The sequence below is a fragment of the Phalacrocorax carbo genome, chromosome 3, assembly GCF_963921805.1.
Source record: "Phalacrocorax carbo chromosome 3, bPhaCar2.1, whole genome shotgun sequence".
Classification (NCBI taxonomy): domain Eukaryota; kingdom Metazoa; phylum Chordata; class Aves; order Suliformes; family Phalacrocoracidae; genus Phalacrocorax; species Phalacrocorax carbo.
This window is the reverse complement of record NC_087515.1, coordinates 47,461,474-47,488,547: the sequence shown is the minus strand read 5'-3', so window position 1 is coordinate 47,488,547 and position 27,074 is coordinate 47,461,474. Positions and strand designations below refer to the sequence as shown.

General features: G+C 39.6%; 1 protein-coding gene across 3 annotated transcripts in view; it reads right to left on the bottom strand.

Moving 5' to 3' along the window:
* HAO1 (hydroxyacid oxidase 1) overlaps positions 1-27,074 on the bottom strand; it is a 420,724-nt gene that overhangs the window by 167,386 nt on the left and 226,264 nt on the right. For all 3 annotated transcript variants that reach the window (XM_064446809.1, XM_064446810.1, XM_064446812.1), the window contains one exon: positions 16,206-16,378. The gene's annotated coding sequence lies outside the window, so the exon portion shown is untranslated. The remainder of the gene's footprint in view (positions 1-16,205; positions 16,379-27,074) is intronic.

The window sequence follows — 27,074 nt, the reverse complement described above, 5'->3', positions numbered from 1 at the left end:
GATTTTTTTCCTAAGTTTCAGACCGGGTCTGTACCTCCAAGGTCTACCTCTACTTTGCTCTTATTTTAACTAATGTATGATATTTTAACCATCAGACTTCTAATTCCTGCCAAATTTCTCTTTACACCTATGTTTTTTTGAAGTAGAGCGATATCAGTATAATTTGCAAGACAGGTACTTGTGTATTGCCATGCTTAATACCTCTTTAACAATTTATTGTCTTCGGGAATACGGATGGAGGACTCCTCTGCTTTTCATGCTGCCATAGCTGATTTGTGAGCACTTAGTGACTAAGACCCAGAGGTGTTTTGGGTGCCTAACTCACACTGTCGTGAGCAAAGCAGCCAAGCATCTTTAGGGACCAGAGCCAGTGTTTGCCATACAACAGCAGCAAAAAAACAGACATGGAAGAGGTGAAGTTGCAGAAAAAAAAAATCTGTGGATCTGCCTATTGTAAGTGATAATTCTCCCTCTGTCTCTGTGCTTGAGAAAACAGCCATGACAGCTTCCTCTCTTCCAGGTGCAGCTATAGGAAGATGATATCACTCCATCCTTCTCCCCAGCAGCAATAAAAACTCTTACCATCTCCCTGTGGACCCTAGGAAATCAGATAGCTGCCTTGGGGGTTTTAGCAGTGAGTGAGAGTCTTCAAGCCCCAAAGAAGCCTTCTGCCAAACTGTTATACCTCCAAAAATCCTTGTTCAGCCATATGCAACATCCTGCCATTGCCATAGAGGGGCCTACAAACACATTTGGGAATATAAACATAACAGCAAATGCCTGACTGGGTGTACAATAATCAAACCAGAAAAAAAAGATCAAATTAACTTTGGTCCTAAAACCATTATGGGTAACCTCCTAGTTACCAGATTGGCACAACAACAAACTGACTGGGGGCATTGACACAGGTAGACAAAAGGCTTGGCTTAATCCATCAACACGTCTCAAATTTTTCCTATGGCACAGACAAATATTTACCACTTTTCAACACTTGAGAAATGCTGCTGTTGTTCTCCACAGTATTGTTAGAAAAGTCTGGTTATATTTATATACAGATATAAACATTGTAAGATTAACTCTTTAGAAATATTTTGAAGATTTTTATAGATGCTCTCAATCCAATATAATATTTTTACTGCCTTACAGATAAAACCTAAGTCAGTTTGAAATGTTGATGACATAAAAGTGCAGCTTCCGTTACTTTTAAATCACACTCGTAAAACCTGTTGGCCATAAGCAGCTCAAGTACAGTTGCAAGTGTTTTATTTTCCCTTGCACTTCTAATAATGAAAGTACATTTTAACCAAATTATTAAGCTGTTGAAGTCTCAATATAGTACCTTGTCTTTCAAAGCAAGATGGTTATAAAAAAGGCAACAATCAACACCTTTATTTATATCTATATAAATGTATACATACCCACTTACACACATGAAGAGGTTAATTATGCGATAAACTCAAATTGTCTTTATTGTTACATGATCTGCAAGTGTGTTTGCTTTATGCTGTCAGACATTTATTACCCCCTATTTATTTTTAAAAGCTTTGTTTACTATGTGATAGGAATCTTTTCAGTATTTCGTCCATTCTGACTGCCAGCCCTCTGGAAGTCCTGGCTGCAACACAGACATCAGACATATTAGTTTTGATTTCAATGGCAAGTGGATATTAACGATGTGATACATTGAAGAAAAGGTCCTTTAGGTAGTTCAGGACTAAGTGAACCCCCAAAAGCTTTAATGAAGGTTTTGTGGGAAACCACATCACTCACTCAACATTTGAACAGGAACAATGGTAAGGCCAAACTTTTTCCAAACATGAGATAAATTGGAACAGTTATCAGCCACAGCTCGTATGAGAATTCACAGACTCTTATACACACTAGAAGTGTTTTACTCCATTAGGAGACTCTCTGGTTTCAGCTCAATTATTTGCAGAATAAAGCTCTACTTACTATGGGTAAGGTTGTCAAAACCTCAGAAACCATACTTACTGCTAAAGGTGCCCAAAATTTTCCCATTGACATTTTTCTTTCTTTTATATAGAGATGCATTTTCCATACGAGCACTCTCCCCACATTGAAGGCATAGCATAGATCTGTTTGAATGGATTATTTTTTTAATTACTAAAAAGAAGCAGGCAAAGAATTTTCAGGTTTTAAGAAAAAAATGATAATCCATTGAAATAATCTGATAAATTATTTACCTTTTGGAGGGGATCTGCTCTATTGAGCCTTACCAAGTGTGGAAATTGCCACTTAATTTTAATAGAGGACTAGAAAATGTTATACCAAGCATCTGTACCCATTGCTAAGCAAGTACTAACAGGACATAGTTATCTAAATAAATCAACAGACTATCAACTTCATACTAAGCTCTCCCAACATGTTCAATCAGCATGAAAGACTACAGAAGTCTTTATTTATTCTGATATTCTGACTAAGGTTAAGTTTTTCTCTCTTCTAATCAATACTTTTAATTCATTTTCTGTGTGAGCTAAGGCACCTCTGCACTGCTGAAGAAGTGCCCTCTCTGCCTTCAGCCTATACCTGACTCTACTGGTGCAGAAAAGGAGAACAGAATGCAAACATTTTGGTAAGCAAGCAGAGTGATTGAAGGGTTTCTTTGTCAGTGGTATCCTAACTACTTATTTAAATCCCTCAAATAAGAGAAGGGTTCATGAGTGACATCTAGAGGTAATTCCTTAAGATGACTGGGGCAACTGCCTACTGAGGTTCAGGTACCTGCCCTAAGTGTTGACATCTCACTTGCCAGCATAGGTAGTGCTTGAACACACCATGAGAGTGGAATGAAATACAGATTTTAACAAGTAGATTAGGCCAGAAAGTTTTCAGAGAAAAATTAGTTTCTGTAGAACCTCCCACACAGTGTTGCAAAACAAAAGTGAAAAAGTTTAAATGAAATCTTTCCACTTGAGTCAAGTATGAAATCACTTTTCTCTGCAGTGAGCTTCAGTTCAGGTGTCTCCTTCCTCATTCCCTTCTGCAGGTCTGGCCAGATCTCATCTCCCAAACTATCAAGTGTCTCTTCTTTTTCCCACACAAAATATCAGAAAAGCCACATAAATGCAAGGTAGGAAGGAGGGTTGAAACACCTGGGCTACAACTCACAAAAGATGGTGAGATTTCATACAAGAGTATGGTGTAACATAAAAAGGACTTAAGTCCAGTCACAAATTCCATCTTTTGATCTTGCTTTAGTGAAAACAAGCGGCCAAATATACTATGCCACGTCCAATTTGAAATTTCAAGGAACTTCTCACCCTTGTGGCTCCTGAGACCCGCGTGGTGCAGGGAGGGTTTCAAGTCAGCTTCCCTGCCCATCCATGGGGAGTTTGAGCCTTCTGCTACGAAAGCAAATGCATCAAGCTGAACTTCTCTGGGTTACATTGCTGGGTCATTCCTCAGTGACACTCAGACCAGGCTGTTCAAAAATAGAGTGGCTGCCTTTTCTGGAAAGACCTTGTCCCACCTGTCTAGAGATCCCCACAGCAGAGTTTACCTTTCCTCAGCTGCCTTATATATACATTAAGTGTCTCATAGCTCCTATCCATGGACAGATTTTGGTAGTGCCAGGAAGACTGGCATCTCCTGATTTCTTGTCATAATTTAGGATGAGAAGAAATACTGATGTATCAAAACTTCTTTCAGGACAGATGCTATCTCTCACCTCTAGCAGTGAAAGGCAGGCTACTAGCACACATCCACTCAAAGAAAACTAAATAATGCAATATCAAAAAATAATTGGGACCAATCATTTTGCTTGAGCCTTGGCTTCTTTTTGGACATTTCCAAAAAGAAGAAGAGGAGGGGAAAAGGCTCAAACTAAAAGAAATTATTGCAGAAGTGGGGGATATTAATGAAACATGAACATCTTGCACAACGCCATAGATGTAAGCTGCTCTGCACAGGAAAGGAAAGGAGCCAAAGAGATAATGGAGTCCCTGCCTGAAGTCCTGCGGATACACTGCCGAGCATTACAGTATCAGCTGGGGTGTGCCTGATAGCTGGAATGCTCTGAAGAGCAGGTGGCTCTTCAGCACTTAATCTTTCTTTTTCATCATCTGCATTTGCTTGGCATGTTTGGACACATGCATCTCATTTCTGTGCCATCAGGGAGCTCAACTGTAGTTCACCTATATTGCATACCTGCAAAATGGTAGGTCTCATTTGCTCAGTTTGGAAGTATTCAAGGTACCTAAAGAAAGCCTTTAATCTGTCAGTTAAAATCTCACTGTGGTTTAACTCATAAGGAATAATGTTATTTTCATAGTGTGCCAAGAGTACTATTGGCAGCAGTGAGGCAATTATTTATGTGGGTTATCAGTTCACAGAGCTGATTAAGTAACCTGAAATGTGATGATAATGGCTTCCAGTAATGGCTCCATATCAAAAGGATAATAAATATTATTTGCTGCTCTTTCATATAAGAAATGGGATATATTTCAGTCCTGTTGAAATAAAAGCAACATTTCCTATTGTTCTTTGGAAGAGCCTCCCAATAGCTCTAATTTCACATCATGTCTACTTCAATGTGCTCCTTTTGTTGCATAAAAAGATGAATGATATATGGAATATTACAGATACATCTGGATAACTGATGTTAAGTCCCAACCCACTTTCAGAGCACCAGAGTGACCTCCCCATGGTAGCAATTCAGTTTTTAGTCCACTGCAAGAGACAGAGAACCAGCTGTATCCCTTTTGCTCAGCTTTATCTACATATCATCACACCCTATCTCTTAGACATATTTTAGAAAATATTCAAAAATTACTTCCTGCTTTATTTTACCAAAGGAAACCAGATCTACGTGTACTTATGATGGGGCTTGGTAAACTGGAGTTGATTAAATGAACTAACCTTGCCACTAGTAACACTTCTCATTATGATTTGCAGTTTTGTTCATCATGAAGTTACTCTGACTTACCTTAAACCCACAGAGTACCCAGTTATGAAATCCCTGTTCTCAGTGAGGGACACTCATCAGCAGAGGTTTTTCTTATTCATTTAATTATAGCATGAATAATACAGACCCTATTCAGAATTGCCACTGATGTGCAGATTTACATCTCTTGCCAATGGCTCAGTTGTTTCAGTATTACATCATTGTGAGTATTTAGAAAAAAAAAATTTATAACTTCCAAGAATGATTTGCAAAGACACTTGGGATGTGAAAACTTTCTCAAAAATATCTTATCAATGAAAAAGGAAAGTACAGTACCTTATTTTGGATAGGAAATCTGTAGAGGGAGGGCTGTTACAATAGCTGCAAGAGCTCTGAGGACTACTCAACTGGTGCTAGCTGGTTTGAATGAGAGCCTGTAGGCTCTTATGAACATTTCACCTCATACGTATCATAGAAATACACAGTACCTACAGATCAATATAACATTAAATAAAAAAAAGAGGTGACTCTGTAGCTACTGTATAAGGCATTTGATTTTCAGTTATGCTAAAGAATAATATTTGAATGAAGCCACCGTATTGCAAAGCAGGTAATTTATTTATAACAAAACTATCTTTTGCAGAGACAAAAGAGTAATATCTGTAGGCTACAGTATTTTTTTCCTTTTAACCTAAACGCCTATTCTGTAAATTTTGATGAAAGAAACCACTGTTCCCACTATTTTTAAAGATACTACTCCTCTGTTAATAGTTTTCCACACATCTACCCATCAGATTGGCAGTTTGGATTCTATTCCTTGCCTCTTAATGCTTAACTTGAGTGAGTGTCTCCTGAATTGAGGCCTAACATCTGATGATGTTTAAAGGAGAACGTAGGGCTGACATGTGGAACCGGTACAAAGAACACAAAATAAAGACAGTCACTTTTGAAACCACTGGACAACTTTTAACACATATCAAAGAGGAAAACCTTGGTAATGAAGAATTTGAGCCTAAATGCCATGCTGAACATGGACTCAAGAGCATAAATGTTACCTATTTAATTTCTAAAAATGTTTATCATTCATGCTTTATATGGATTTCTCATTTCAGTACATAGGAGTTGAAACTTATTCTAGGAAACTATATCAGATGTGATGGACAAATTGAAAGTGCTACCAAAAGCAAAAAGCAATCATCATTTTTTCTACCAGAAACTATTAAATATGTGGTTTGCCTAAGTAAGAAATACAGTGGGCATAATAAAGCACATCAGTATGTTTCTAGGATGATTTACACTTCAAAGACTGTACATGTATTCATTACAAATACTGATGGGCCAGAGGATCTCCACCTTTGATACAACCAGATCTTACCAACCAACTAAGGACAGGAGGGTTAGCGAAATGCCCAATGCCTGGCAGACTGTTGGGAGAAGGCGGCAGAACGTCCAACAGATGCTGTCCTTCCTGAGTACATCAAACCTGACTGAATGACTGGGTAAAACATTAGAGCACCAGGCTCTGGATTTGTACTCTATCAGTAGAAACATATAACAAATCACCTGCTCGTGGTGGGAAGGCACATTGGTGCAGGGTTGGACAAAATGAAGTTGTTAGCTATTTTTTTCTGAGAAAATCCTGGTCTAGGCAATCATCCCAGATTTTATTTGTTTGTTCAGTGCTTCTATTGCCATTGGTGGCTGCATTTTAATCAAGTGAACCAATTCTCACACACTTTCCCCAAACAGAATACAGAAACTTCACTCTCTGAAGCCTTAAATGAAAGTGTGCAACGACATGCTTGGAGGCGTAACTTTAGGCACCAAGTTAGAAAACCCAGGCCCATCTTCAGCTCCAGCCTCCGTCCTCCTACTTCATTGCCTGAGGCTGTATTGGTTGTTAAGTCACATCAGGGATCATTGTCAGAGTGTCAGCAGGGCTGGATTTATTAAGTGTGTCACAACCAGTCATTTGACAATGTGGTATGAGTGCAAAATAGTTTTAAAATATCCCATCCTGTGAATCTTATGCTGTGATGTTACAACACAGATCACAGATCACAGGTCACATTTTGAAAAACATCTGCATGATCTGTCAGGAAAACCCAGACTATGTAAGCATGTGGAGGAAAAATACAGTGGATGTTTTCTATGTTATCTAGCTATGTCTAAGAATCAGTTATGATAAACCCTTGTGAATACTAACCAACACTTACAGTGGCAAAACTGAATTTTATTCACGTGTCTTAAACTATGAATATTGGGAAGCTACGGGTGACTGACAAAGGAAGCTCCATTTAGAGACCAGGTAACGAGGAGGGGAACAATTCGGGCCTCCTTCCGATCGCACAGAATGTTACATCAGCGCAACTCTGCTAGCATCCATCCACTAAGCTACTCCCAGCTGACACCTGCCCAAACAATTTCTGACATGGGATTCTGATCTTTATCCTCCAGTTACCACTAGTTACGTTTTGCTTAAACAAAAACATTGAGACGCATTCGCTGGGTTCAGTGATGACTGTCCACCCCAGCTTCTCCCATCTCCTTTCTTCACTGGTGTGTGTCTACTCTACTCCCAGTCTCATTTCCCTCCCTGTAATTCAGTGATTCATCTGTAGCCTCAGGGAAGGGCACCTGATTTCATTGCTTAACTGTTATTACAGGCTTCTGCACAAATCATCTGGCCCTGCGGGATGAGGCTGCCAACAACCTTTCTACTAGAGCTACAGAGAGCAGGTTTGCAATGCTACCATTCTTATGAAAATCTTATTTCAATTATGAGGTTATTCTGAGTGTATTGTAGTGCTGTCCAAACTGCCACCTTCAGTACTGCTGCACTACCAGCAATTTTCTGCTTCTGAGTTCTTCTCACAATTGAATCTGGGCGACCAGCGGAGTTGATACAGCTAGCTATGAGGAAGTTTCTTTCTTCAGTCCTCTTACAACAAAACAGCTTTCTATCCATGTTATATTTCAGCTCAGTTTCCAGTAATTTAAGAAGTATTTGGTTTATTAGGAATTCCTTCTTCTTTAATATTGAGTTATTTAATGCCAGCTAAATATGCTAGTGCAGCAGTTTTTTAGAGTAAGACCAAACGTAACCAGGTATTAGGCACAAGCCGGAAGATGGCAAGTCAACCCTGCTTTATGAAAAGCATCCTCAAAAAGATGTGTCTGTGTCCCATTCAGTCTTTGTTTTCCTTGTTAAGTTTGTTAGCTGATGTGATTTCCACATCTACATGATCTCCCATGGCAGCTTTTACTCCCCTGCCTGTAACACTTCAGATGTCTTTCTCCCTCCCATGTCACTCCCTGCTTCACCAGCTCTTGTCCTGTATGTTCTCACATCACTGTAACTCCCAGAGAAGGGACAGAGAAATTGGGTGGCCAATTCATATGAAATACAGTGTCTGCCTTCCTCTCCTCCTTGTCCAGAGTGTGCCACAAGTCGCAGCAGTCTGCCTGTGTGGGATGCTGCTGAGAGTGACCAGCCAAGGGAAGGAGGGGAAAGGGGATCCAACTCTCCCGTAGCCCATTCTGCCTTGCTCCCAGTAAACACGTTTGACCTTAAATTAACATTCCAAATCCTACTTGTCTCAGTTCTAGAAGATACAGAAAATTGCAGGGTCATAAAAGAAAGAAAAAAATGCTTTGTAAAGTTAATTAGCAGAGGATGAATACCAGCATGGCACATTTGGTGCAGCACTGGACTGAAGAATACGAAAGCACAAACCGTCCCTTCAGTTCAGACCCAAAGTGGAAATGAATGGCTCTGCTAGCTTCCGTATAATTTACTGCTAGAAAAATAAAAGACAGACTCAGCTATCCTCTTTCATGATGAACAGATCTATACTGGACTGTGGCATCCTATGTTTTATGTGAGCAAGAGACTTGTCCTGATATAAATCACAGAACACCAAAGCCAGCCGACTGCATTTGTTCAGGAATAGCTGCACGCCGAAGGACACTTGTCTCAGAGACAGTCCTTATCAACCTGAGACTCATTTACTTCAGGATCCTGCTTTGTTTTAATCACTCTGACAGGGTTGGCTTGTAAAGTCATTCTGCTTGTTTATCTGTACGTAAGTAAAATACATGCGGACATCCACCCCCAAGGACCCAAAGCTGCAAATGCACATAAATAACTTCAGCTGCGCGACTGGTCTCATTGGGTAAACATCAGGGAGGAAGAAGAGGTACTTACAATATTGACATAAGAACAAATCGGTAGAAACCATCCATGACTAACCTGAGGCTGAAAATGAGGGAAGAGTTTTTAACCATCAACTGAACGAGGTAAAGAAATAGCTTTCCAGCAGGAAGGGTGGCAGGCGAAAACTCAGAAAGCTCTACAATAAAATTTGGCCATTTTATGAGAAGAGTTCTGAGCCTTGCCTGTCATACCACAGGACTGGAATCAGTGACCCATGAGGTCTCTTTTGTCCCAGCGTTTGTACGTGACTGAAGTTACTCAGAAGCGTAAATGTTTACAGGACAAGCCTGGAGCTTGCGTCAGCATAGCTGGCAAGCTTCCATGGGTGTTTCATTCAACCCACTGAATGCACAGAAACATTGAAGGATAACTTCCTAGTAAAAATGCACATACACACACACTATATATATACATATAAAATAGATATTTTTTGCACAACAGTTGAAAATGCAAAAAAGTTACTAGTTACATGTATTTTAATGCATATTGTAAACAATCTGTATTTCTGCTGCAAATTATATACACATTTATGCACATGTGCTGTTGAGCAAGCCACATAACTTCCACTGGACTCTAACATGGATTATATTAATATTCTCGTTAAAAGAAACTGAAGGAATGCATTGAACAGAGATTATTTCTTCAGATGTCCATAAGGTATTTAGGAACTTTTTAAGGAATTAACTGAGAATGATTTGGGCACAACTTCCAACACGGATTATGCACCAGAGCATCAAGGATATGGGTTGTCACAATTTAAGTCACCAAACACAGCAATAAGATTTAGCCCTAAAGTGGCTTCTGGTGCAGGTCCCTGCATGACTTAGGTCCCTTGGTAGTGGTATCTGTAACACTGAATCAACAGACAACTTTAAAAGACTACCTGAACGCATGGAAGTAAGCAACCAGAAATCAGAATATTAAAAAATTAAGTCTGAACTGATAATCTGAACTATAGTATTTATTATGATATGCAGAACATCATCCGGCAGTTCTGACCACTGCGTACTTGCATTCACCTGTGTAAAGCCTCCACTTTAGGGCCTGAGAAAAGGCTTCCTCTTTCCCTACAGACTATGTAATGCAAAACATTTTCTTAGACGCATGAGAAAACATCCTTGAGTGAGATAATAATGAAAAAGATATTGTGCATCTCTCAGAAGCCTTGCTGCAGACAGAGTTGGTTTCCATCAGGACAGTAGAGCTCTCTTTGAAACCATGTAAGATCCAATTTTTAGAGATAATGCAATATATTTATAGCTATTTTTACCATAACTAAAACCTGCACTTATAGTAAAGAGAGTTGAGTAATATAGTGAAATTATGTATGGTAACAATTAATTTTTAGGAGAACAAGATCTGTATTTCCATAAAATAGAGTAAGACACCCTGATTCTGTAGTTCTCATCATCAGCCACGACAGCCCAGGATGGATATAAAATACGCTTAAAAACAACTTTCTGTTCTCTCTGCCTTTGTGTCGAGATAACACTGACTCAATGTCAAGGAGAATCAGCCTCAAAATCTCTTAGGGTTGATTATTAAGAATAGAAGGGGATTTCTCCAACCATCATTATTTCTAAACACAAAGATCTATTCACTTGTTTACTTTTATTTGCATTTGCATCTGATCTTTTAATCAGTGGCAATGGTAATGATACAGCTGTAAGAGTCTACAAGTGAGAAATCCATTTAGCAGATCTCTTTCTTACTTAGCTTAGAGATTCCCTTAAAAAAATAACGAGAAGCATGTTGCTCCAAAAGAACTAGCTTGGATAGAGGCCTCTTGGCCTGGGTGTTTCCTGTAGGAGAAGATTTCTGACTCCTGTTGTGGGAGAAACTCCTACTTGTCCTGCCCCAAGGGTAAAAGATACTGCCAGGGAATTACAGCAATAAACCTCCAGGTCCCTGTCAAGCTCCAACCACCCCAATGAATTATTATTCCCTTAGGACTCAAGAGACCTCAGGGAGATTGAAAAGCTCTGCTCCTTCTACAAATGACCCAGCCCATAACCGCAGTGAACAGGCAGAGAAGCATCCTTTGCCAAAGCTGGGGTTGGAAACTGTGGGAGCCTAGTGAGGCCACAGAGTGGGTGGCTGGGAAGGCGGGAGTCAGGTGGTCCCTCCCGCAGCATTTGCACAGCCATGCATGATCACAGCCTGCTCTCTCCCCATCTGCTGAGGCTCCCAGAGTGCTCCTGGCCATTTGGACTGCCTGCTTGCTGGCAGGCTGTAGGATGAGCTGCTGTGCCAGCTGCAGCTGGAGTACAGTGGAGGTTCGCCAGGAGGCCTGGTGAAATGTTGGTCTGAGCCAGGCTGCTCCTGCACAAACACATAGGTGCTTGGAGAAGAAAAATGCAGGCTATTCCATAACACAGGCAGTGGCAGGGGCTGGACTCACAGCAGACAGCTTGGTTAGCATGTCAACCTGCAGTAGATCTGGCTGACCAGGGCTGCTTTGGCAGTGTAGGGTGCTGGCAGGGTGCACCGAACTGCTCTGCAAGCCCCTGGGAAGACAGGTTGGGCCTCAGCTGCTGCTGGGTGGGAGCAGAGCAGAAGTGGAACAGGCTTCAATTCCAAAACACCTGGTGGAGTGGGCATCTGCCCATCAGGGTGCAGACTTAGGTCTCAGCCCAGATGAAGGCAATTCAATCAAGAAAAAAAAAAGAAGGAAGGAAGCATTCTGAGCTGTTCTCCTCGTGGTAGAATGAGTGTGCCCAACCACTGAGCCACATTCATGGTAGTATGTAGATGGGTCTAAGAGGAAAAACACCTTTCCATTCCCACAGAATGCATGGGCACCCTCTGTTCTCTAGTCTCTGCCTAGGCACTGATTCACCCATTGAGAGGCATCTTGGGGCACCCTTTGCACCATGCTTTTCATGATGCTTTCATGAAAAAAATGCCTTAAATTTTCTAAAAGTAATTTTTATTTTATGTTTTTCATTTTCTCTACTCTATTCATTTTCTCTATTCATTCAGGTGCTTCATACAATAACCCATTTCTGAAGACAAAAACTCTGCTAATTCGAAGTTGACCTTTTACCTGACCACATGTCTACCATGTACACATCATGGTGGCTGCAAGATCAGGCATATTTGGAAAGTAAAAGCAACATCAGACTGAATCAGACTGAAACATGCAGATTAAATCTCTCTGCGTGATCTCACACAGACACACACGCATATATAGAAGGGAGGCTACCACTGATCTCAGGTAGATCTGCCTCCCTGTTGCCATTCAGCCTCAGCAAGAGCAGAATTTATTTCCACTCTCCTGAGAATTTGTAGACTCTCCCAACTTGCTTCCAACAAACAGAAAAAAGTAGCACATATAACTACTGAAGGAAAGTCTGAGCAAAACTATCTGTAACCACTTAAGATTCAAATACGCCAGAAGTTCCTAAGTCATCTGATACTAATTTCTGAAGAATTCAAACAGGACTTGTGCTGTGCTATATGCCAGAAACCATAAATACAATGCTTTCTCTTATCAATCTCTTCTCTCGCTTTAGGCAGCTTGATAGCATTAGCTCAGTATCTGCACTACTCCTCCTTCCTTTCCCAAACAGAACACAAGGAACCTGTGGGACTTTTCTGCTGATTTATGTTCAAAGCTGGAGGTGAAACTGCTGTATTACAAGATTGCACTGAATGGGAACTAGAAGCCAGCCCACACAGGCTTTACAGGAAGAAATCACAGAAAAAGGGAAACACAAGAGAAAAATTAGAACAGGGATAAATTAGCAGAGTTGACTGGGAGGCAAGGTTTGTGCGCTAACCTTTGTGTTTATGCGCTTGCTCCTGTGGATGCAGATCTCCACTGATGTGTTCCTGGGGAGAGAGCAGCTGGGACTCTCTCCGTTCACACTGCCAGGACTAGTCTATAGACAGGAATTTAAGATAATGTTGCAAGGAGAGAGCATCTAGAGTTACAAAAACAGTTAAAACAGTCTGATGGGCAAAATAGGTGACTGCTAGGGGTGAAGATTTGTCTTTAGAAAAGGTCACATAGTTCAGTATTGTAAGCTTCTGAAATGTACTACAGATTTTCATTTAAAGCTAAAACCTAAAAGTTCATTGATTTATTAAATTGCAGATCTATAATGAACAGGTATTTTAATATTTCTCTTCCTACCAGGCTGGAATCCATAGAGCACACTGCCTCCCGTGAGGCTACACAGGGATGGTTAACTCTGATGTTGGGTGTCACATAAATCAGCTGGGTGTGTGTATAGGGGAAAGACCAGCCAGTGAACCACACTTATAGGAAAGAATGAGTTGATCAGACTCTCAAGCTGCCTCAAGACTTGGCATACCCCTAAATACAGATGGCTAAATACAGTTTAACTCACAGGATTGAAAATGCATTAGTCATATCAACAAACAAAACTACAATATTTTGATTTGAAGAATCTCAGTATTTCATCCCTATCCTTAGGGAATTTCAGATAAAAAAAATTTACAGAATTCCAGTTCCACTGAATGCTGAACTACTCAGATTTTATTTGCGATAGGGATGTTAAATAGAAACTCTTAATTTTTCTCTTCTCAGCTATAACAGGTTTAATTTACGGAATTTGCAAATTTTAACATAAATAGGTGGTTGTATTATCCATCAATTAGATGGATAAATTAAAATAAAGTACAATGAAGCATTTTATTATGAAGTTATAAAGAAATTTGAAGCAAGTATTTGTAGATATAGGAAAGTATAGCCATGCTATCCCTTGGGCTAGGACAGATTTCAGGGATTCAGTTGTTGAACCAAAACACTATTTTTTCCACTCAGAAAAAATGTTAACATAAATTCATGTTCAGAGCCTCAATTGTTTTATTTAGTTTCCTTTCAGGTTACTTAATCATTCTGAAAACCTCTTAAAGTTGGCATCATTTTTCAGGTAAAAATAACTTCAAAACAAAAGACTACACATGATCTTTTGATAATATTGAAGCAAAATATTGTGTTTTAACCTACAGGGAAGACTGACATCTGAGAGAAATGAACTGTTTTGATATTTCTAAATGTGCCCTAAATCTCTTTGTGAAAAGTGACCTGATTTCAGATATAGCCCCTGTGGCCCCGAACCTAATTTTTTTAGGAATTCTGTTATTCAGCACAAGTATTATAAAAATTACTATTAATTAATTATTGCGTTCACTCTGGCAGATGTCAGATGCTTTATTTTTTAAAAAATCCAACTACTGTCACAAAGATTTTGGCACTCTCTCAGGAACTGTTGCAGCAGGAAGAACACCTAACAGGAGAATCTAGTTCACATGACTTCCAGCCCAAACCCTACAGATCAGAGATTTTAAAATCTGTTTCAGTTAAACATCTGAACCAAATAGGACAAGATTTACTAGATCCACTGATCTATTTCCCTTTTGAAATATATCACTCTTTTTTTAAGACCATTGGCATACTCTCCAGATGCTAGTGAACTTAAGATGCTAGTATACTTAAGATGCTAGTTTACATGAGAACACCTCAGTGACACTGTTTCTTTGATGAGTCTTGTCTCTTAAGTTACTCTGGCACTGAAAATCCTCAGCCAAATCCTTTCTTGTTTGTATACTTAAAAGCAAAACTTAATAATTAATCTTTTGGGACAAAACTGTAATTTTCATTTCATTTAACATTTCTTTATTGTAAAACACCCCTTCTGAAATCATATTTGCCATAGCAAACATAATTCAGAAATTATGTGATCTGGAAAACTCAGATGAAGAAATCCAGATGCATTTCACCCTGCTTGGCAAAGACTGGCAACTGGTGCATAGAAATATAACTCAAACCCAGAAATATTTGGGTCACCACGATGCAGGAAAGCAGACAAGTTGAGCAGCAAGAAGAGCCATGCACTTCTGAACATGTCACAGGAAGTCCAACATGGTAGCAAGCAGCCCTGTTGCTGACTATTCTGCATCCCCATCTGGTGTCCTGTAATGGTTTTAATGAAAGCTCTCACACATGGTTCTTAAAACAACCCATCTGTTTACTGGGGTAAATTAAAAGATGTAAACGCAGTGTAATATGCCAAAGAATATAATAGTCTCAATATAAGATCTGACTGTGTCAACCAGCAACAGGTTCCAGCTGGGGAAGCCTCATGGAACAAAGACAGCCTTTGGCTTAATACTGAGTATATGCTTCTGAAGTCCCAAATCAGGCGAAAGCGAAATAAAGCTCAAGACCTTGACCAGATGTGCAATACCCAGCTGAGCGCACGGTAAGCATACTCCCACAGCAACCTCGCTATCAACGTGGACACTTCCAATAGGAGCAGACATCTGTTTCAGATGGCTAATACAGGGGATGTAGTACCTAATCACAGATAATGCTTGAGCAGGACTGATCCTTTGAACTGCCTTTTCCCTCTCTGCTGTTGCTGGCCACAACTTGAATTAGCTCATGTTCTATTTTAGACAATCAGGCACAGCTGAGGAAGGATTTCCAAAAGTGCTCTGGTACAACATTAATGGCCAAGGTTGCAAAGTCCACAGACACCCAGCCACGCTCCACTTTCTAATATCTTTTCAACCTCCTCCCACTATATTAGATAAACAGATGGAAATGAATTAAATCTACAGATCAATGGTTATTGTACTAAGGTCCACAGTGAGCATTCATCACATAACAGTGTTTAGTACATGTTGTCAGGAAAGGAGATTAAAGACAGACATTCCTAATGACCAATCATCTCTAGGCCCAATGATTGCTTCCCTCTTAATCAAACCACAGATACATGCTGACATGTACATTCTCCAAGTCCTCTGTTCCACAGGAAAAGCCTGGATTATCACAATTTCCAGAGTTTCTAGCTCCCTGCAAAGATGAGGTTGACTCTACGCTTACTGTAATCATGTTATGCAACAAACACATGTGAGAATGGCCTAGGTAACACACCACCCTTTTGGGTTGGTTCCTTGGCTGGTTTGTTTTTGGGAAAAGGACTTTATTATAATTTTGTTTTCTTAGAGTATTTATCACAGAAAATTCCTGATCTGTGAATAGAGCTTGCAGGTGTTAACATAACACAACTATATAACATTCTCCAAATCTGGATTAATTCATAGACTTACCAGAGGCTCTCTTGCTATGATTTTCCCTCAAAGGTTGATTTACATGACAGAACTCTTGGAGGTGATAACTCCTATCTTTTGATTACAGCCTTGATGGTCTGATAAAGACTATAAAACTGCAACCATTAAATCTCTGGTCCCTGAATTCCCCGAGTGTTCTCCTTTGAGATCACCTAAAAGAGATAAACAGAGATGTGAAGAGCACGTGATGGAACTGTTCCAGCATTGATAGCTATAATATTATTTGGCTTTGCATTTATGCTAATATCAGTTAAGCAGGTTTTATTAATACTCACTGTCATTTCCTGAGGTTACCTTACAAAGCAATCTATAACAGAAAGCTTCACTTTGCACTTATAAAGAAAAAAATTACTTTCTACACTCATATGCTCTGTACAGCATGGTAGGAGAGGCAGCTTTTAGAGAGGGGGTTATCAGACAGATTAGAGAACTATAGCAATGGAGGGAAAATATTGTATTTCACTTTCATAGGAAAGACCATTTTCTGTAGACTCTTTAATTTATCCTCGTAAACACTAATCAAAAACTTCATGGACTCTAAGTTGTATATTTTTGATGAGGTCTCCTAAATCTGCATGGGATAGCTATAGAAGTGTTTTCCCCCTTGTGTGTAACTAGGCTGCATGCTGGCAAAGTTCAAGAGCCACTGCTAACTTTTCTCCTTCCTTTTGCTTGTCTGTAGGAAGTGGGCCAAATAATCCCATTTTATCTTAATCCCTCCAAGTGCTTCTCTGTCTGAAACTGCAGGACCAGCATCCTTCCAATACTATTCTTGGAATAAAGTAGCTTCCTTTCTGCTGTTATAATCAATCCCTCTCAGCAAATCACTCTGCTTCTCCCCCTGCCGCACAAACACCTTTTACCTCTCTTGAGACATCCAAATTTCCCTTTCCTTAAGTTTGCCAAGGAACTACTTGGATCCAATGGGATCTATGAGCCATGGTATAGTACCAGGACAGAGCAGTAAAGATAATTGAGAGCCCATCACAAGTTGGCCCTACTGGAAGTCTTCTTTTGAAGAGTGATTATCATTTACTATATATTTAAATTGAGTACTGATGTGACTGATGAATACATTCACCTTAGCAACATAAAAATAATACAAACCAAAGTATTTAACATTTTTGTAGCTCCCATAACCTTAGTGTGAACACCTCAGAGTTTTTGGCCCACTGTGGTGCTGAAATCCTCATCTAACATGAAACACTGAGACGTGGAGAAGATTAATGACTTTCCCAGGAGATGCCAGAAATTCTGGAGCAGAGTGGGGATCTAAAAATGTGTATTACACTTTAACCAGCTGAACATGAAGAAATCAAAACTAGTCAAAGATTTTAAATTCCAGCCTTGCTGGATATTCACACTCGTCCTCTTGCCCAAAATGCATAGCAAGCACCCAGTAGCCTGGTATAGTTCAGGTGTAGGTACTCCAAGCTTTTATTTCTCTGCCTCTGAGAGGTGTTGCCTAACAGAAATTTAACCTCAACTAAAATATTTTTACATGCTACTTTTCAGGCATGGCTATAACTTATCATGTGTTTTTCTGTCTTTTCTGCATGATATGTGCAGTAAGCACCAAGACCAGTTATACTCCTAAATGTTCTAGCTTCACCTGTCATCAGCCTCTCTGAGCTCATCATAATTGTGTCCTTGTGACTCCAGGTTAATTTCAAAAAGTGCTTCGGAGACCACAGAGTTTTTACTGCAAACAGGCCAGAAGGACAAGTATAACCCCTACAAATAATGTTGTAGAGGTTAGACCACACAGAAGATTTCTGCAGTGTCCTTTGGGCTTAAAGATGTAGGGGGTCTGAACTACCTGCTGCTTAGACAGATTCACAGCAGCTCCAAGAATCCCCCATGCAAAGCATGCAGTGAGTTTTGTGCCCATATGGATGGGTGTAGAGCTGTGGATCATCTCTGTCAATCAGATAGCCACATTAGTTTTGCTGCAGCTTGCAACATGCCCTCCTCAAAGCTAAGAGTAGCAGAGAGAAAGTTCACACCCCAGTACCTAACAGGTTGCCAGTAAAGGGAGTCTCCTAGCCACTGTGAAAGTCTTGGGTCCTGGATGCTGCTTCACAGCAAGCTGGGTGGGGTTCAACCCTAGTCATTCCCCAAGGCAAGAAACTGCATCTCCCCTTGGATGACTAAATAGGGCATAGAAACCATCATGACATCCAACTTTAGAAGACTCTGAAGATGCCCACAAGTGAGCAAGGAAGGGAAAATATCTGGTTTAAAAGCCCTAGTGTTGTCAGGTCACCAAGTAGCATAGTGGAGTCAAGATCTAGGGATTTGAGCAGTTTAACTACGGAGCTTCACTAACAAAAACTTGTGGACTCATGAAAAAATTGATGGAAATGGAAAGCATCAAAAGAGGGGCTTTGTGACAGCAGTATATATGTGACAAATTTTTGCACATCACCCTTCATAGGTCCTGCATCTGAACCTTCAGGTCAACAAAGACAAGTTGCTGCTGCAGCAGAGGCTCCAGGTTTGGTGCCTGAAGGCAGCAGACTGACATGCTATGGAGATTGAGCTGAATAAATGAATAGGGCAATTCATCATTCTTCTCTTTACAAATTTTCCACAGGTGACTCGCAGGTGTCTTAAAATGAGCAGTAACTAATTAAATTTTTGTGATTGGTAATAGCTAAACGTAGTTATTGTCTTAAAGTTCACCACAGCCAGTATGTCTGGGCTGTGGTTGCTGAAATTCAGCTCTAGTGCTGGGATGGTTAGTTTTGGCCAGACACACAAGCTATAGGTATAGTTTTTTTCAGTACGTTCTGAATTTTTGGCACAGGAGCTTATGGTTTGAGCTAATCTTCATTTCCTCATTGCCTCAAACAGAAATTTTCCTTGTTAGAAACTGGAATTTTATCCAGGGTGAAAGGAGGCAGTTGAGAGGGGAAAGAGAGAGGGCTTAACATTTTTCAGAGGAAAGACTGGAAGTGGTGGGACAGCTCTGCTAGGGGGGTCAGGAAAGATTGCTGCTTGTTTCAGCTCAGAAATCAGAGGTGCATCTTGAGACACAAAGAAGCTTTGTAGAAAATGCAGTTCTGGATCAGTTGTATGTTTTGTTGCCCTGTATCTCCCATGATATGCCACAATCTTTTCTTGCTGCATACTTACAACCCCTTCACTTTTCCCAGAACACAGAAGATATCAATACTTTTACTCTTTGTCCTAATTTGGTATACACTTGTTAAACAAAACACTGCATTTTTGTGATGTTAAAATTGCCTTTTTTTCCAACCATTTCCAAGGCTGTCTGGGACCTTGCATAGTCCTTGAATGAGACACAAAGGTTGCTTCACCTGCTCAAATACTTACTGGTAAGGAACCCAAAATAAATCACAACTGTTGCTAAAGCAAATTTCTCTGAAAACAGTTTGTTTTTTTTTAAGTTGCAGTATTTATGGAAAATGTTGACATATGCATTCGTCTCTAGAATTAGAGCCAGCTATGCTCAGAAGGACAAGGAGCCATACTAATTTATTCCTGCTACAAGAAACAAGCTTTCAGCTTTCTAGGATGGTAGGGCATTACAAAGAAAATAGAAAAAAAAAACCCTGAATTTTCTGTGATGCACAAGCATAAGTTGCAGTTTGTACTTGAGTCCTTTGCCACTGAATTTTCTTCTTTGCACAGAAGCCAAACATGGCAGATCCTGAACAAGATCCCTGCCAAGACTCTGATTAAAGACTAGCTTTCTGCACCTGCCTGTTATTTTACCACTACGCACCTGCAGACCGGTTTCAAGAGCCTCATTATTGCTCACTTGTCCCTGGCCTCATTCTGACAAACTTCTCAGACAAAATGCCACATTTCCCTTCTAATGACCATCCCAACAGTTCCAACTCTGAACAGCTTCTAATAATTTCTCAATTTTTTTCCTGCTCACTGCTCACCAAATATGTAATAATGAATAGTGATCCAGCAGACTGAAAGTAGACCTAGAAAGGGAAATCTTATTTAAAAAGTTAAATCAAATAAGAAAAATCCAGAAGTCCAGCTAAAAGTTATAAGGGGGGGGGTGGGGGGGTGGGAGTGGTGAGGGGAATGAGGAGAAAGAAAAGGAACCCCCACGCCCAACAAGAGTATAACTGAAGACACTGACATTCTAACATTCCCAGAGTTTCCATCTGGAAATTTATGAATGTTTCTGCACCTGTTTCTGCACCTTTCAGCTTTGCAGAGCCCATATATTCTGTCTCAGTCCCTAATTTCTGTTTGTGAAATGTAGAGGGGACCCAGCATTGACTTTCTTCATTGCTCCTGGTGCTGCCACTGGTCAGACTGGAGCTCTTGCTCAAGCCAGTCTGGGGACAAACTGCTGAAACTCCAGGCTTTCTTTGAGCTCTAGCCCTGCCTCAGGCTCTCCCTGGCTGCTGTCTCTATTTCCTCATGAGATGTACTTGGAGCTTAATGACTTTTCACTAACCAGGAAAAAAATAAAATCCCTTCTCTACTTGGACCTGCGGACCCATGGTCCTGGGCAGAGGGCAGCCCACATGTGCCTGCACAAGTAGTCACTGCCCTCATGAGAGGCTTTGATCCATATTCCGGGTTGCTCTTCTCCCAGTCAAGGCAATATATATGAATATTTCTTGAAGGAGGTGCCACGAATCTGCTTCATGGTACAATTGACAGGCAACCAGTGACTGCAGCAAAAAACCCTGCCTAGATCTAGTGTGCCTGAAGAAGTGCTTCTGCACCCAGAAGTTGTGTATTTTCTTTCCTATGGTATCAGTTATGCTTATAAAAATATGCTTCTTACAACATCCCCTGTATCTATACATGTTTTAGGAAGGTAAGTTAAAGCCCTCCCTTTAAGATACCATCCTGCTGTTTCCCAAGGGGCCTTCTCATGACATTGCTGAAGCATGGGTGTGCAAGGACAATAAACAAAGAGGCATTTTAGAGAGATATCACTATGAAACTTTAATGGAGAAATCAAATATTGATGCCTTTGTTTTGCCCTGTTTTGTTAGAATAGGTTGTTCTTTAATCCTCCAGCTGGAGGGCTCTCAAAGAGGATTTTGCACCATGTGCACTTCCAAAGGCACAGCAAGGAGCAAATATCACCAAATTCTCACCCTCGCCTAAGGGTGGCAACCACCTACAGAGGAGAGCCTTGTGCATAGCTGCAGCATACAAAGAGAGGATTTTTTTTTAGATGTGTTGGTCCAGACAAAAGTGGAGGGTTCTGATCCAGCTAGCAAAACTCTATTTTCATTAGTGCAAGCTTCTGTGTTATAAACCAGGACCAAAATGGGAGAGGAAAAAAGGAGACCTTGGATTCATACAATCAAAGAGAGAATGAAGTTTACCTTGTGAGTCACAAGTCACAAACCAAAGTGTATATTAATCTTCACCCTGACACATTTCTTCCATCCATCAGATCTAGCATTGTGCTAGTCTAACAGTGAGGATACATCATGTCATTCGTGACACATGATGATTCCCAGATGTTCAGAGAGCTGTGCTACCCAGTGGAACAAATGGGTGTTTACAGCAAAATAAGTACCAAATCTAGCAAAACTGAATATAAAGTTACAAGTTAACTAGTGCAAGAGGGCCTAAACCCCATAATATACAGGTGCTCATACTTCTTCAGTAGATCCAGAAGTACAAACTGAAAAAAGAGCTTAACAATTGAATAGTAAAAAATCAAAAACAAACCAAAAAACCCACCCTGAAAGCCACCATGAAAGAAGCCAGAGTAAATAACATCACTGCCGAGCTCTGATGTAGCTCTTCTGGTGGAGTTCCTGGTAATGAATAAAAGGAGCTCTGAGTCAGGTGCTTGTAAATACACCCATATGTAACACGCCTACCAAATCAGTGTGAAAGTTGAAAGAGGGAAAATGATCTAAATATATCTTAGAGAGGCTGTGAACCTCCCAAATAACTATAAGAGCTCCTGATTCAAGCAAGAACATCACAAGTCGCTTTGAAGGTTATTTGCTCTTAAATTTCTCAAAAGGCATAATGAGGAGCTCTATGAGCAGCTGGAGAAGGTGGCCACCTACCTGAGGCTGTGGAAGGGGATATGAACTTGGGCCTGTCTGACTTACGCAAGCTGAAGCAAAACACAGCCTTCCACTGTCTTGGTGATGAAGTAGGCAAGGAAAACTAAGGGTTATTCATTTACAGTCCTCACTAACATAAAGAGAAAAGAATGTTAAAATCTAAAACCAGACACTGTTAAACCCAAGTGAGATTGAAAGTGAGTAAATCCCTGTTAAAGGCTGTCTGCCTAAAAACTTTAATGTTCCCAAATGTCATTATAACTCTCTAGATCTTCTCCTAAATCATCCTTACTCTCCCAGACATTTAAGTCAGTACTGAATGGAGCCATGCAAACAGTAACGCAAGCGTCCTGTTCTCTTGCACTTCATGTCAAAACCAGGAAGCAGGAGCAGCCTATGGAGCGGACAGTACTACGGGCAGTAGGGATCCTGATGACCCAGAAGAGCTAGCTGGAGCTGGAGTTCACACAACTACAGAGGGCCAGTCGCCAGCATTGGCCCTGGATACTTTCATCATTCTGTGCTAGAGCAGCAAATTCGTTTTCCATAAAGTACTAAATAGGCCAATTTTTAATCTGGCTTGCAGTGCTGAAAACAACCTGCAAAAAACAGGTGGCAGTCTCCTTTCATGCAAGCCAAAAGAGAGATAAAAATAGACTTGAATTGCCATTGAAAATATGGTAAAATAATCCTTTTCCATCTGCTAAAGCAAACCTTGGGAGTAAGTGAATCAACAGGTCTCCACTATCAGACACTGTGAGCTAGGCATTGCTGCTCATTAATTAATATTAGCATGACAGCAATTGATTGCCTATATCTCTTGACACATTAATCAAAGCCAAAAGCTGAGTGTGTACCTTGTATATCACTCACAAACCCTGCTGGCATGCTGCCCATTCCTTCCTAAATGTTTACAACAGCGTTCGCTCGCTGAAAATCGCCCCTATTGCGAGCACACCATAGCAAAGGCCTTTCCTCTGCTGGCATCTCAGTATTCCCTGTCCAGCCTGTGCCCTGTAGATCGTATTATTTAACACACAGTGCTGGCTCTGCCATTTTGATGTCGGCCACAAATGATGAATTCAAGAGGCAAACTCCAGGTCATTCACAGAAGGGGTTTTTACAAAGAAAAGGATGTCCTTCCAGAAAGTTCAGATCTGAAGGCCATAATTAACACATCTCTGCTGCTGTTACAACAGCGTAGCGCTGCACTGCCCACTCTGATGTTCAGCCAGCCAGAGCCATCCTGAAGTAAGGATCCTTAGCACTGCCTAATTATCCCAGACCTCAGCCTGTTGCTCAAAGGGGTTGCTTCTGTGGGTAGACTGCTAAAAATACCCCAAGTACCCAGTCATGGAAATGTAGACTTCCTCTCAACCCAAACACAATCAGTTTAATCAAGTCAGAAAGCAACCTATCCCATCCAGAAAGAAGAGAAAGTAGTTTCTGTTTAAACAAGGGGGGGAAAAAATAGGCCAAATCCTTGTCTCATTTATGGTAATGTAAATCTAGAATAACTGAAAAAATATAACTGGATCTAAAGCTTTTATAAACAGGTATAAATTAGATCAGAATCAGCTTTAACACATGTAAGTTTTTAAGACTCTGGCATCTTTTAAACTTCAGTTACTGGTTAGATGCTCAGTCAGCCTGAAATCAGCCTTTCAGCTGCCTATTATTTATTTGACTATTCACAAAACTGAGTAGTCACCCAACAGGACATGTCTAACCCACATTTGCACAACACTAAGCAGATGCATAAATTTTTCAGCTTACATGGCAGAAATTTGAGAGCACACATCTGAGGGACAGTAGTTCAATAAAGCACCAAATAGAGCTGATAAAAAATCAAGGTGTCCACCTCATGAAATTATGAATTTCATTTCAAATGAAGATTAAATGCACAGACCTTTTTGCCCCACAGAATCAAAAGTTCAGAACATGTTTTTAGTCTGAAATGTTGAAACATTTTGACTGAAAAATAAACCTTTTGACATTTCCAAGTCAGAATGTATACATACGGTTTGTCAACAAAATTAGTTTAGAAATTGCAGAGGAAGAGGTTCTCATGTGAGGTTTATCTTGTACTTCCTGCTTTTTGAAGAAATAGTACAATCATGTCCAGGTGAAAAAGTGAAGAGGTGCTCCAAAACACTAGCAATTACTTGCCTACTCTCCTTTAATCTCAGATCAGTTTTGATCTCAGTTTGGATTATCCCTGATTTAATTCAAGCTAATTCATCAACTTTTCCCAGCTGCACAACCCAGAGACCTGGGCCACTGATGACTTTTATGCACAATCCAGGATTAGAAGTGTAGGAAAGCTCAGAAATACTATACAACCTTTGTATATGTTTTCTTGGACCAGAAGTTTTCTTTTGCACCTTTTAAGGGTGAACACTGGATCCCATTTCAGATTTCTGTGTTTAGCCCAGTTGGACAGAGCTGAGAGATTTCAACATCAAATATGTTTAGAGCTGCATGAATTCCTTCCAGCTATTACTTTTCTCATATGTAAAAAGACTCAGCACTCATATAGCACCTGAATGACAATCCTACTACCAAAGTGACTAGGATCTGAATGAGTAAATTATTGCCAGTTCAATTTTCTTTTTTTTTTAAATATTTTTTTCAGATGCAATGTAGAGAACAGCTACCTTCCAGGGACCAGATGATAAGAGTTCAGACAATAGAATATTTTAAATCTGTGCCCTAAACTTGGAACAGAACTGCATGGTCAGAAGAATTAAATTTGTCTTGCTTTTATTTCAAATTCCTATATCCATTCACCTTCTCGATTCTGGCAAGAAGTTAAAATGCCCAGAATAATTCTCTTTTCTCAATATTTCTGGCTTGCATTCAAGCAAGGTAGCTGGAAAGACTGGAATCAGACAAATAATTTCCATCTACTCTTGTATCTTACTAGTGAAAGCCTGTGGGAGTTACATAAATTGTTGATGATTGTGCAACAGCTGTTGATCTAAAAAATAGGCATTTATTTTGTGACTTTGGAACACTTTACTCATAGAATAATCTTTTATATATATATATGTTTGTACATTTGTAGATACGTGTGTTTGCATATATGTATATATAATCCCAATATGGAACGAAGACTGCTTTTTTTCTACCGTACACCTACCACTACCTACTGTGTGTTCTATTGTAATATATTAAATTTATATAATTCATTGGTCCTTTGGAAATGGTCTCTTATCTTAAAGTTACTCAAGCACCCACAAGAAAACAAGAAAAAAATTTATACTATGCCTAGTTTGTTAGAGAAAAGACCTGGAAAATATTGCAATAAACACTGAAGATAAAATATCAGTGTATGATGTTCAATGGCCAATTCTCAGTTTATTTTATTTTGGTTTGATTTAAATTCCTTGTTCAGTCTAAACATTATATCTACAGCAGAAAATGTACATGCACATAGTTTTTCAAAAAACCTAAAACTTCATTACTGGTGTTCTATGATACTAATATTTAGAGTGATTGAGTAGTAATTTCTAAAATTGTATTAGAATGTGATACTGCTTCCTGCAAGAATTATCTTTTTGACATAAAATCCCATGCACTATAGTCTGTATCACACTATATTTATCCACTGATGTTCCCGATTGCTTTCTCAAGGTGAGCTGACATTCTTGGTATAAAAAAAATGAGGTATACAAAGTAAGGTAAATGTAACATGCACAAATAGGAATACTCCTACTGGAAAAAGCAGCTATCTTAATAATATGTATTAAGATATAAAGATATTTAACATTATTAAATGAGATCAGAAACACTACCATTCTATCAAGTATTAACGTTCAGATAAAATTCAACATGCTTCAGGATTTCTATCCACAACAAAAGAATATCCACTTAAGAGAGAATTATTTAAAGTAACATATGTTATTAAACATAGTGTTCTGCTGCTTAAAAATACAGACAGCATTCCTAGTCATAATTGTTGTGGTGCCCTGTGTATCCAAACTAAAAAGTCCTGAGTCTGAGGGACAAGCTGCTACCAGCATCATATGGTAATATGTTGATGTCCATCAGAATGGCCAAGCAACAATGAAGACATGCAAAATCAGGATGCAAGTTTGAAAACTTAAGCATGTTTTTCTCTTTTTTTAACCTACTTTTCAAACCATTAGGTTCTCAATTAATTTTCTATCAAAAGACAGAAAAGACCCAAATGTTTGAGGTAACGTTCAAGTATTCTGCAATACATACAGTCCAGACTTCTCTAATTTTTGCCTTTTACAAAAAGCCTTGTAATATTTTACGCCTAAACTCATTTTAATCACAGGGGCTTAACTTATTCTTGATGGAAGGAGACAGTGTAGGACGACAGGTGGCTGAGATGTAGCATTTAATCTCTTTGATCAAGCCATACCTCTGACTTCAAGGATTCCTTGCTAAAGTAATAATGAATGGAGTCAACACAACAGTAAGCTTCATATTGCACTAGCATTATCACTTTCAGATAATGTTTAACTTAAACTCCTTTATAGCTAAGCACTATACCAGCATCTAAGGGAATTTAAATTGTTGCATAAAAAATAAAAGTATAAATTCTTTTAGGGGAGAAGATACTACATCTCATATCTTTGAAGCTTTTGGTACAGAAGTAGCTGTGGGAAGTGGAAATGAATGCAACAAATTAAAATAATGGATATAACAGCTTTTAATTTGGCTGAGTGAATCCAAAAGAGTCTAACTCAGTAAGTTGAAGATTTGAGAGATACACATATTGAACACATAATTTAAAGGTCTTCAGGTAAAGCATTAGGTTGCACTAATCTAGATG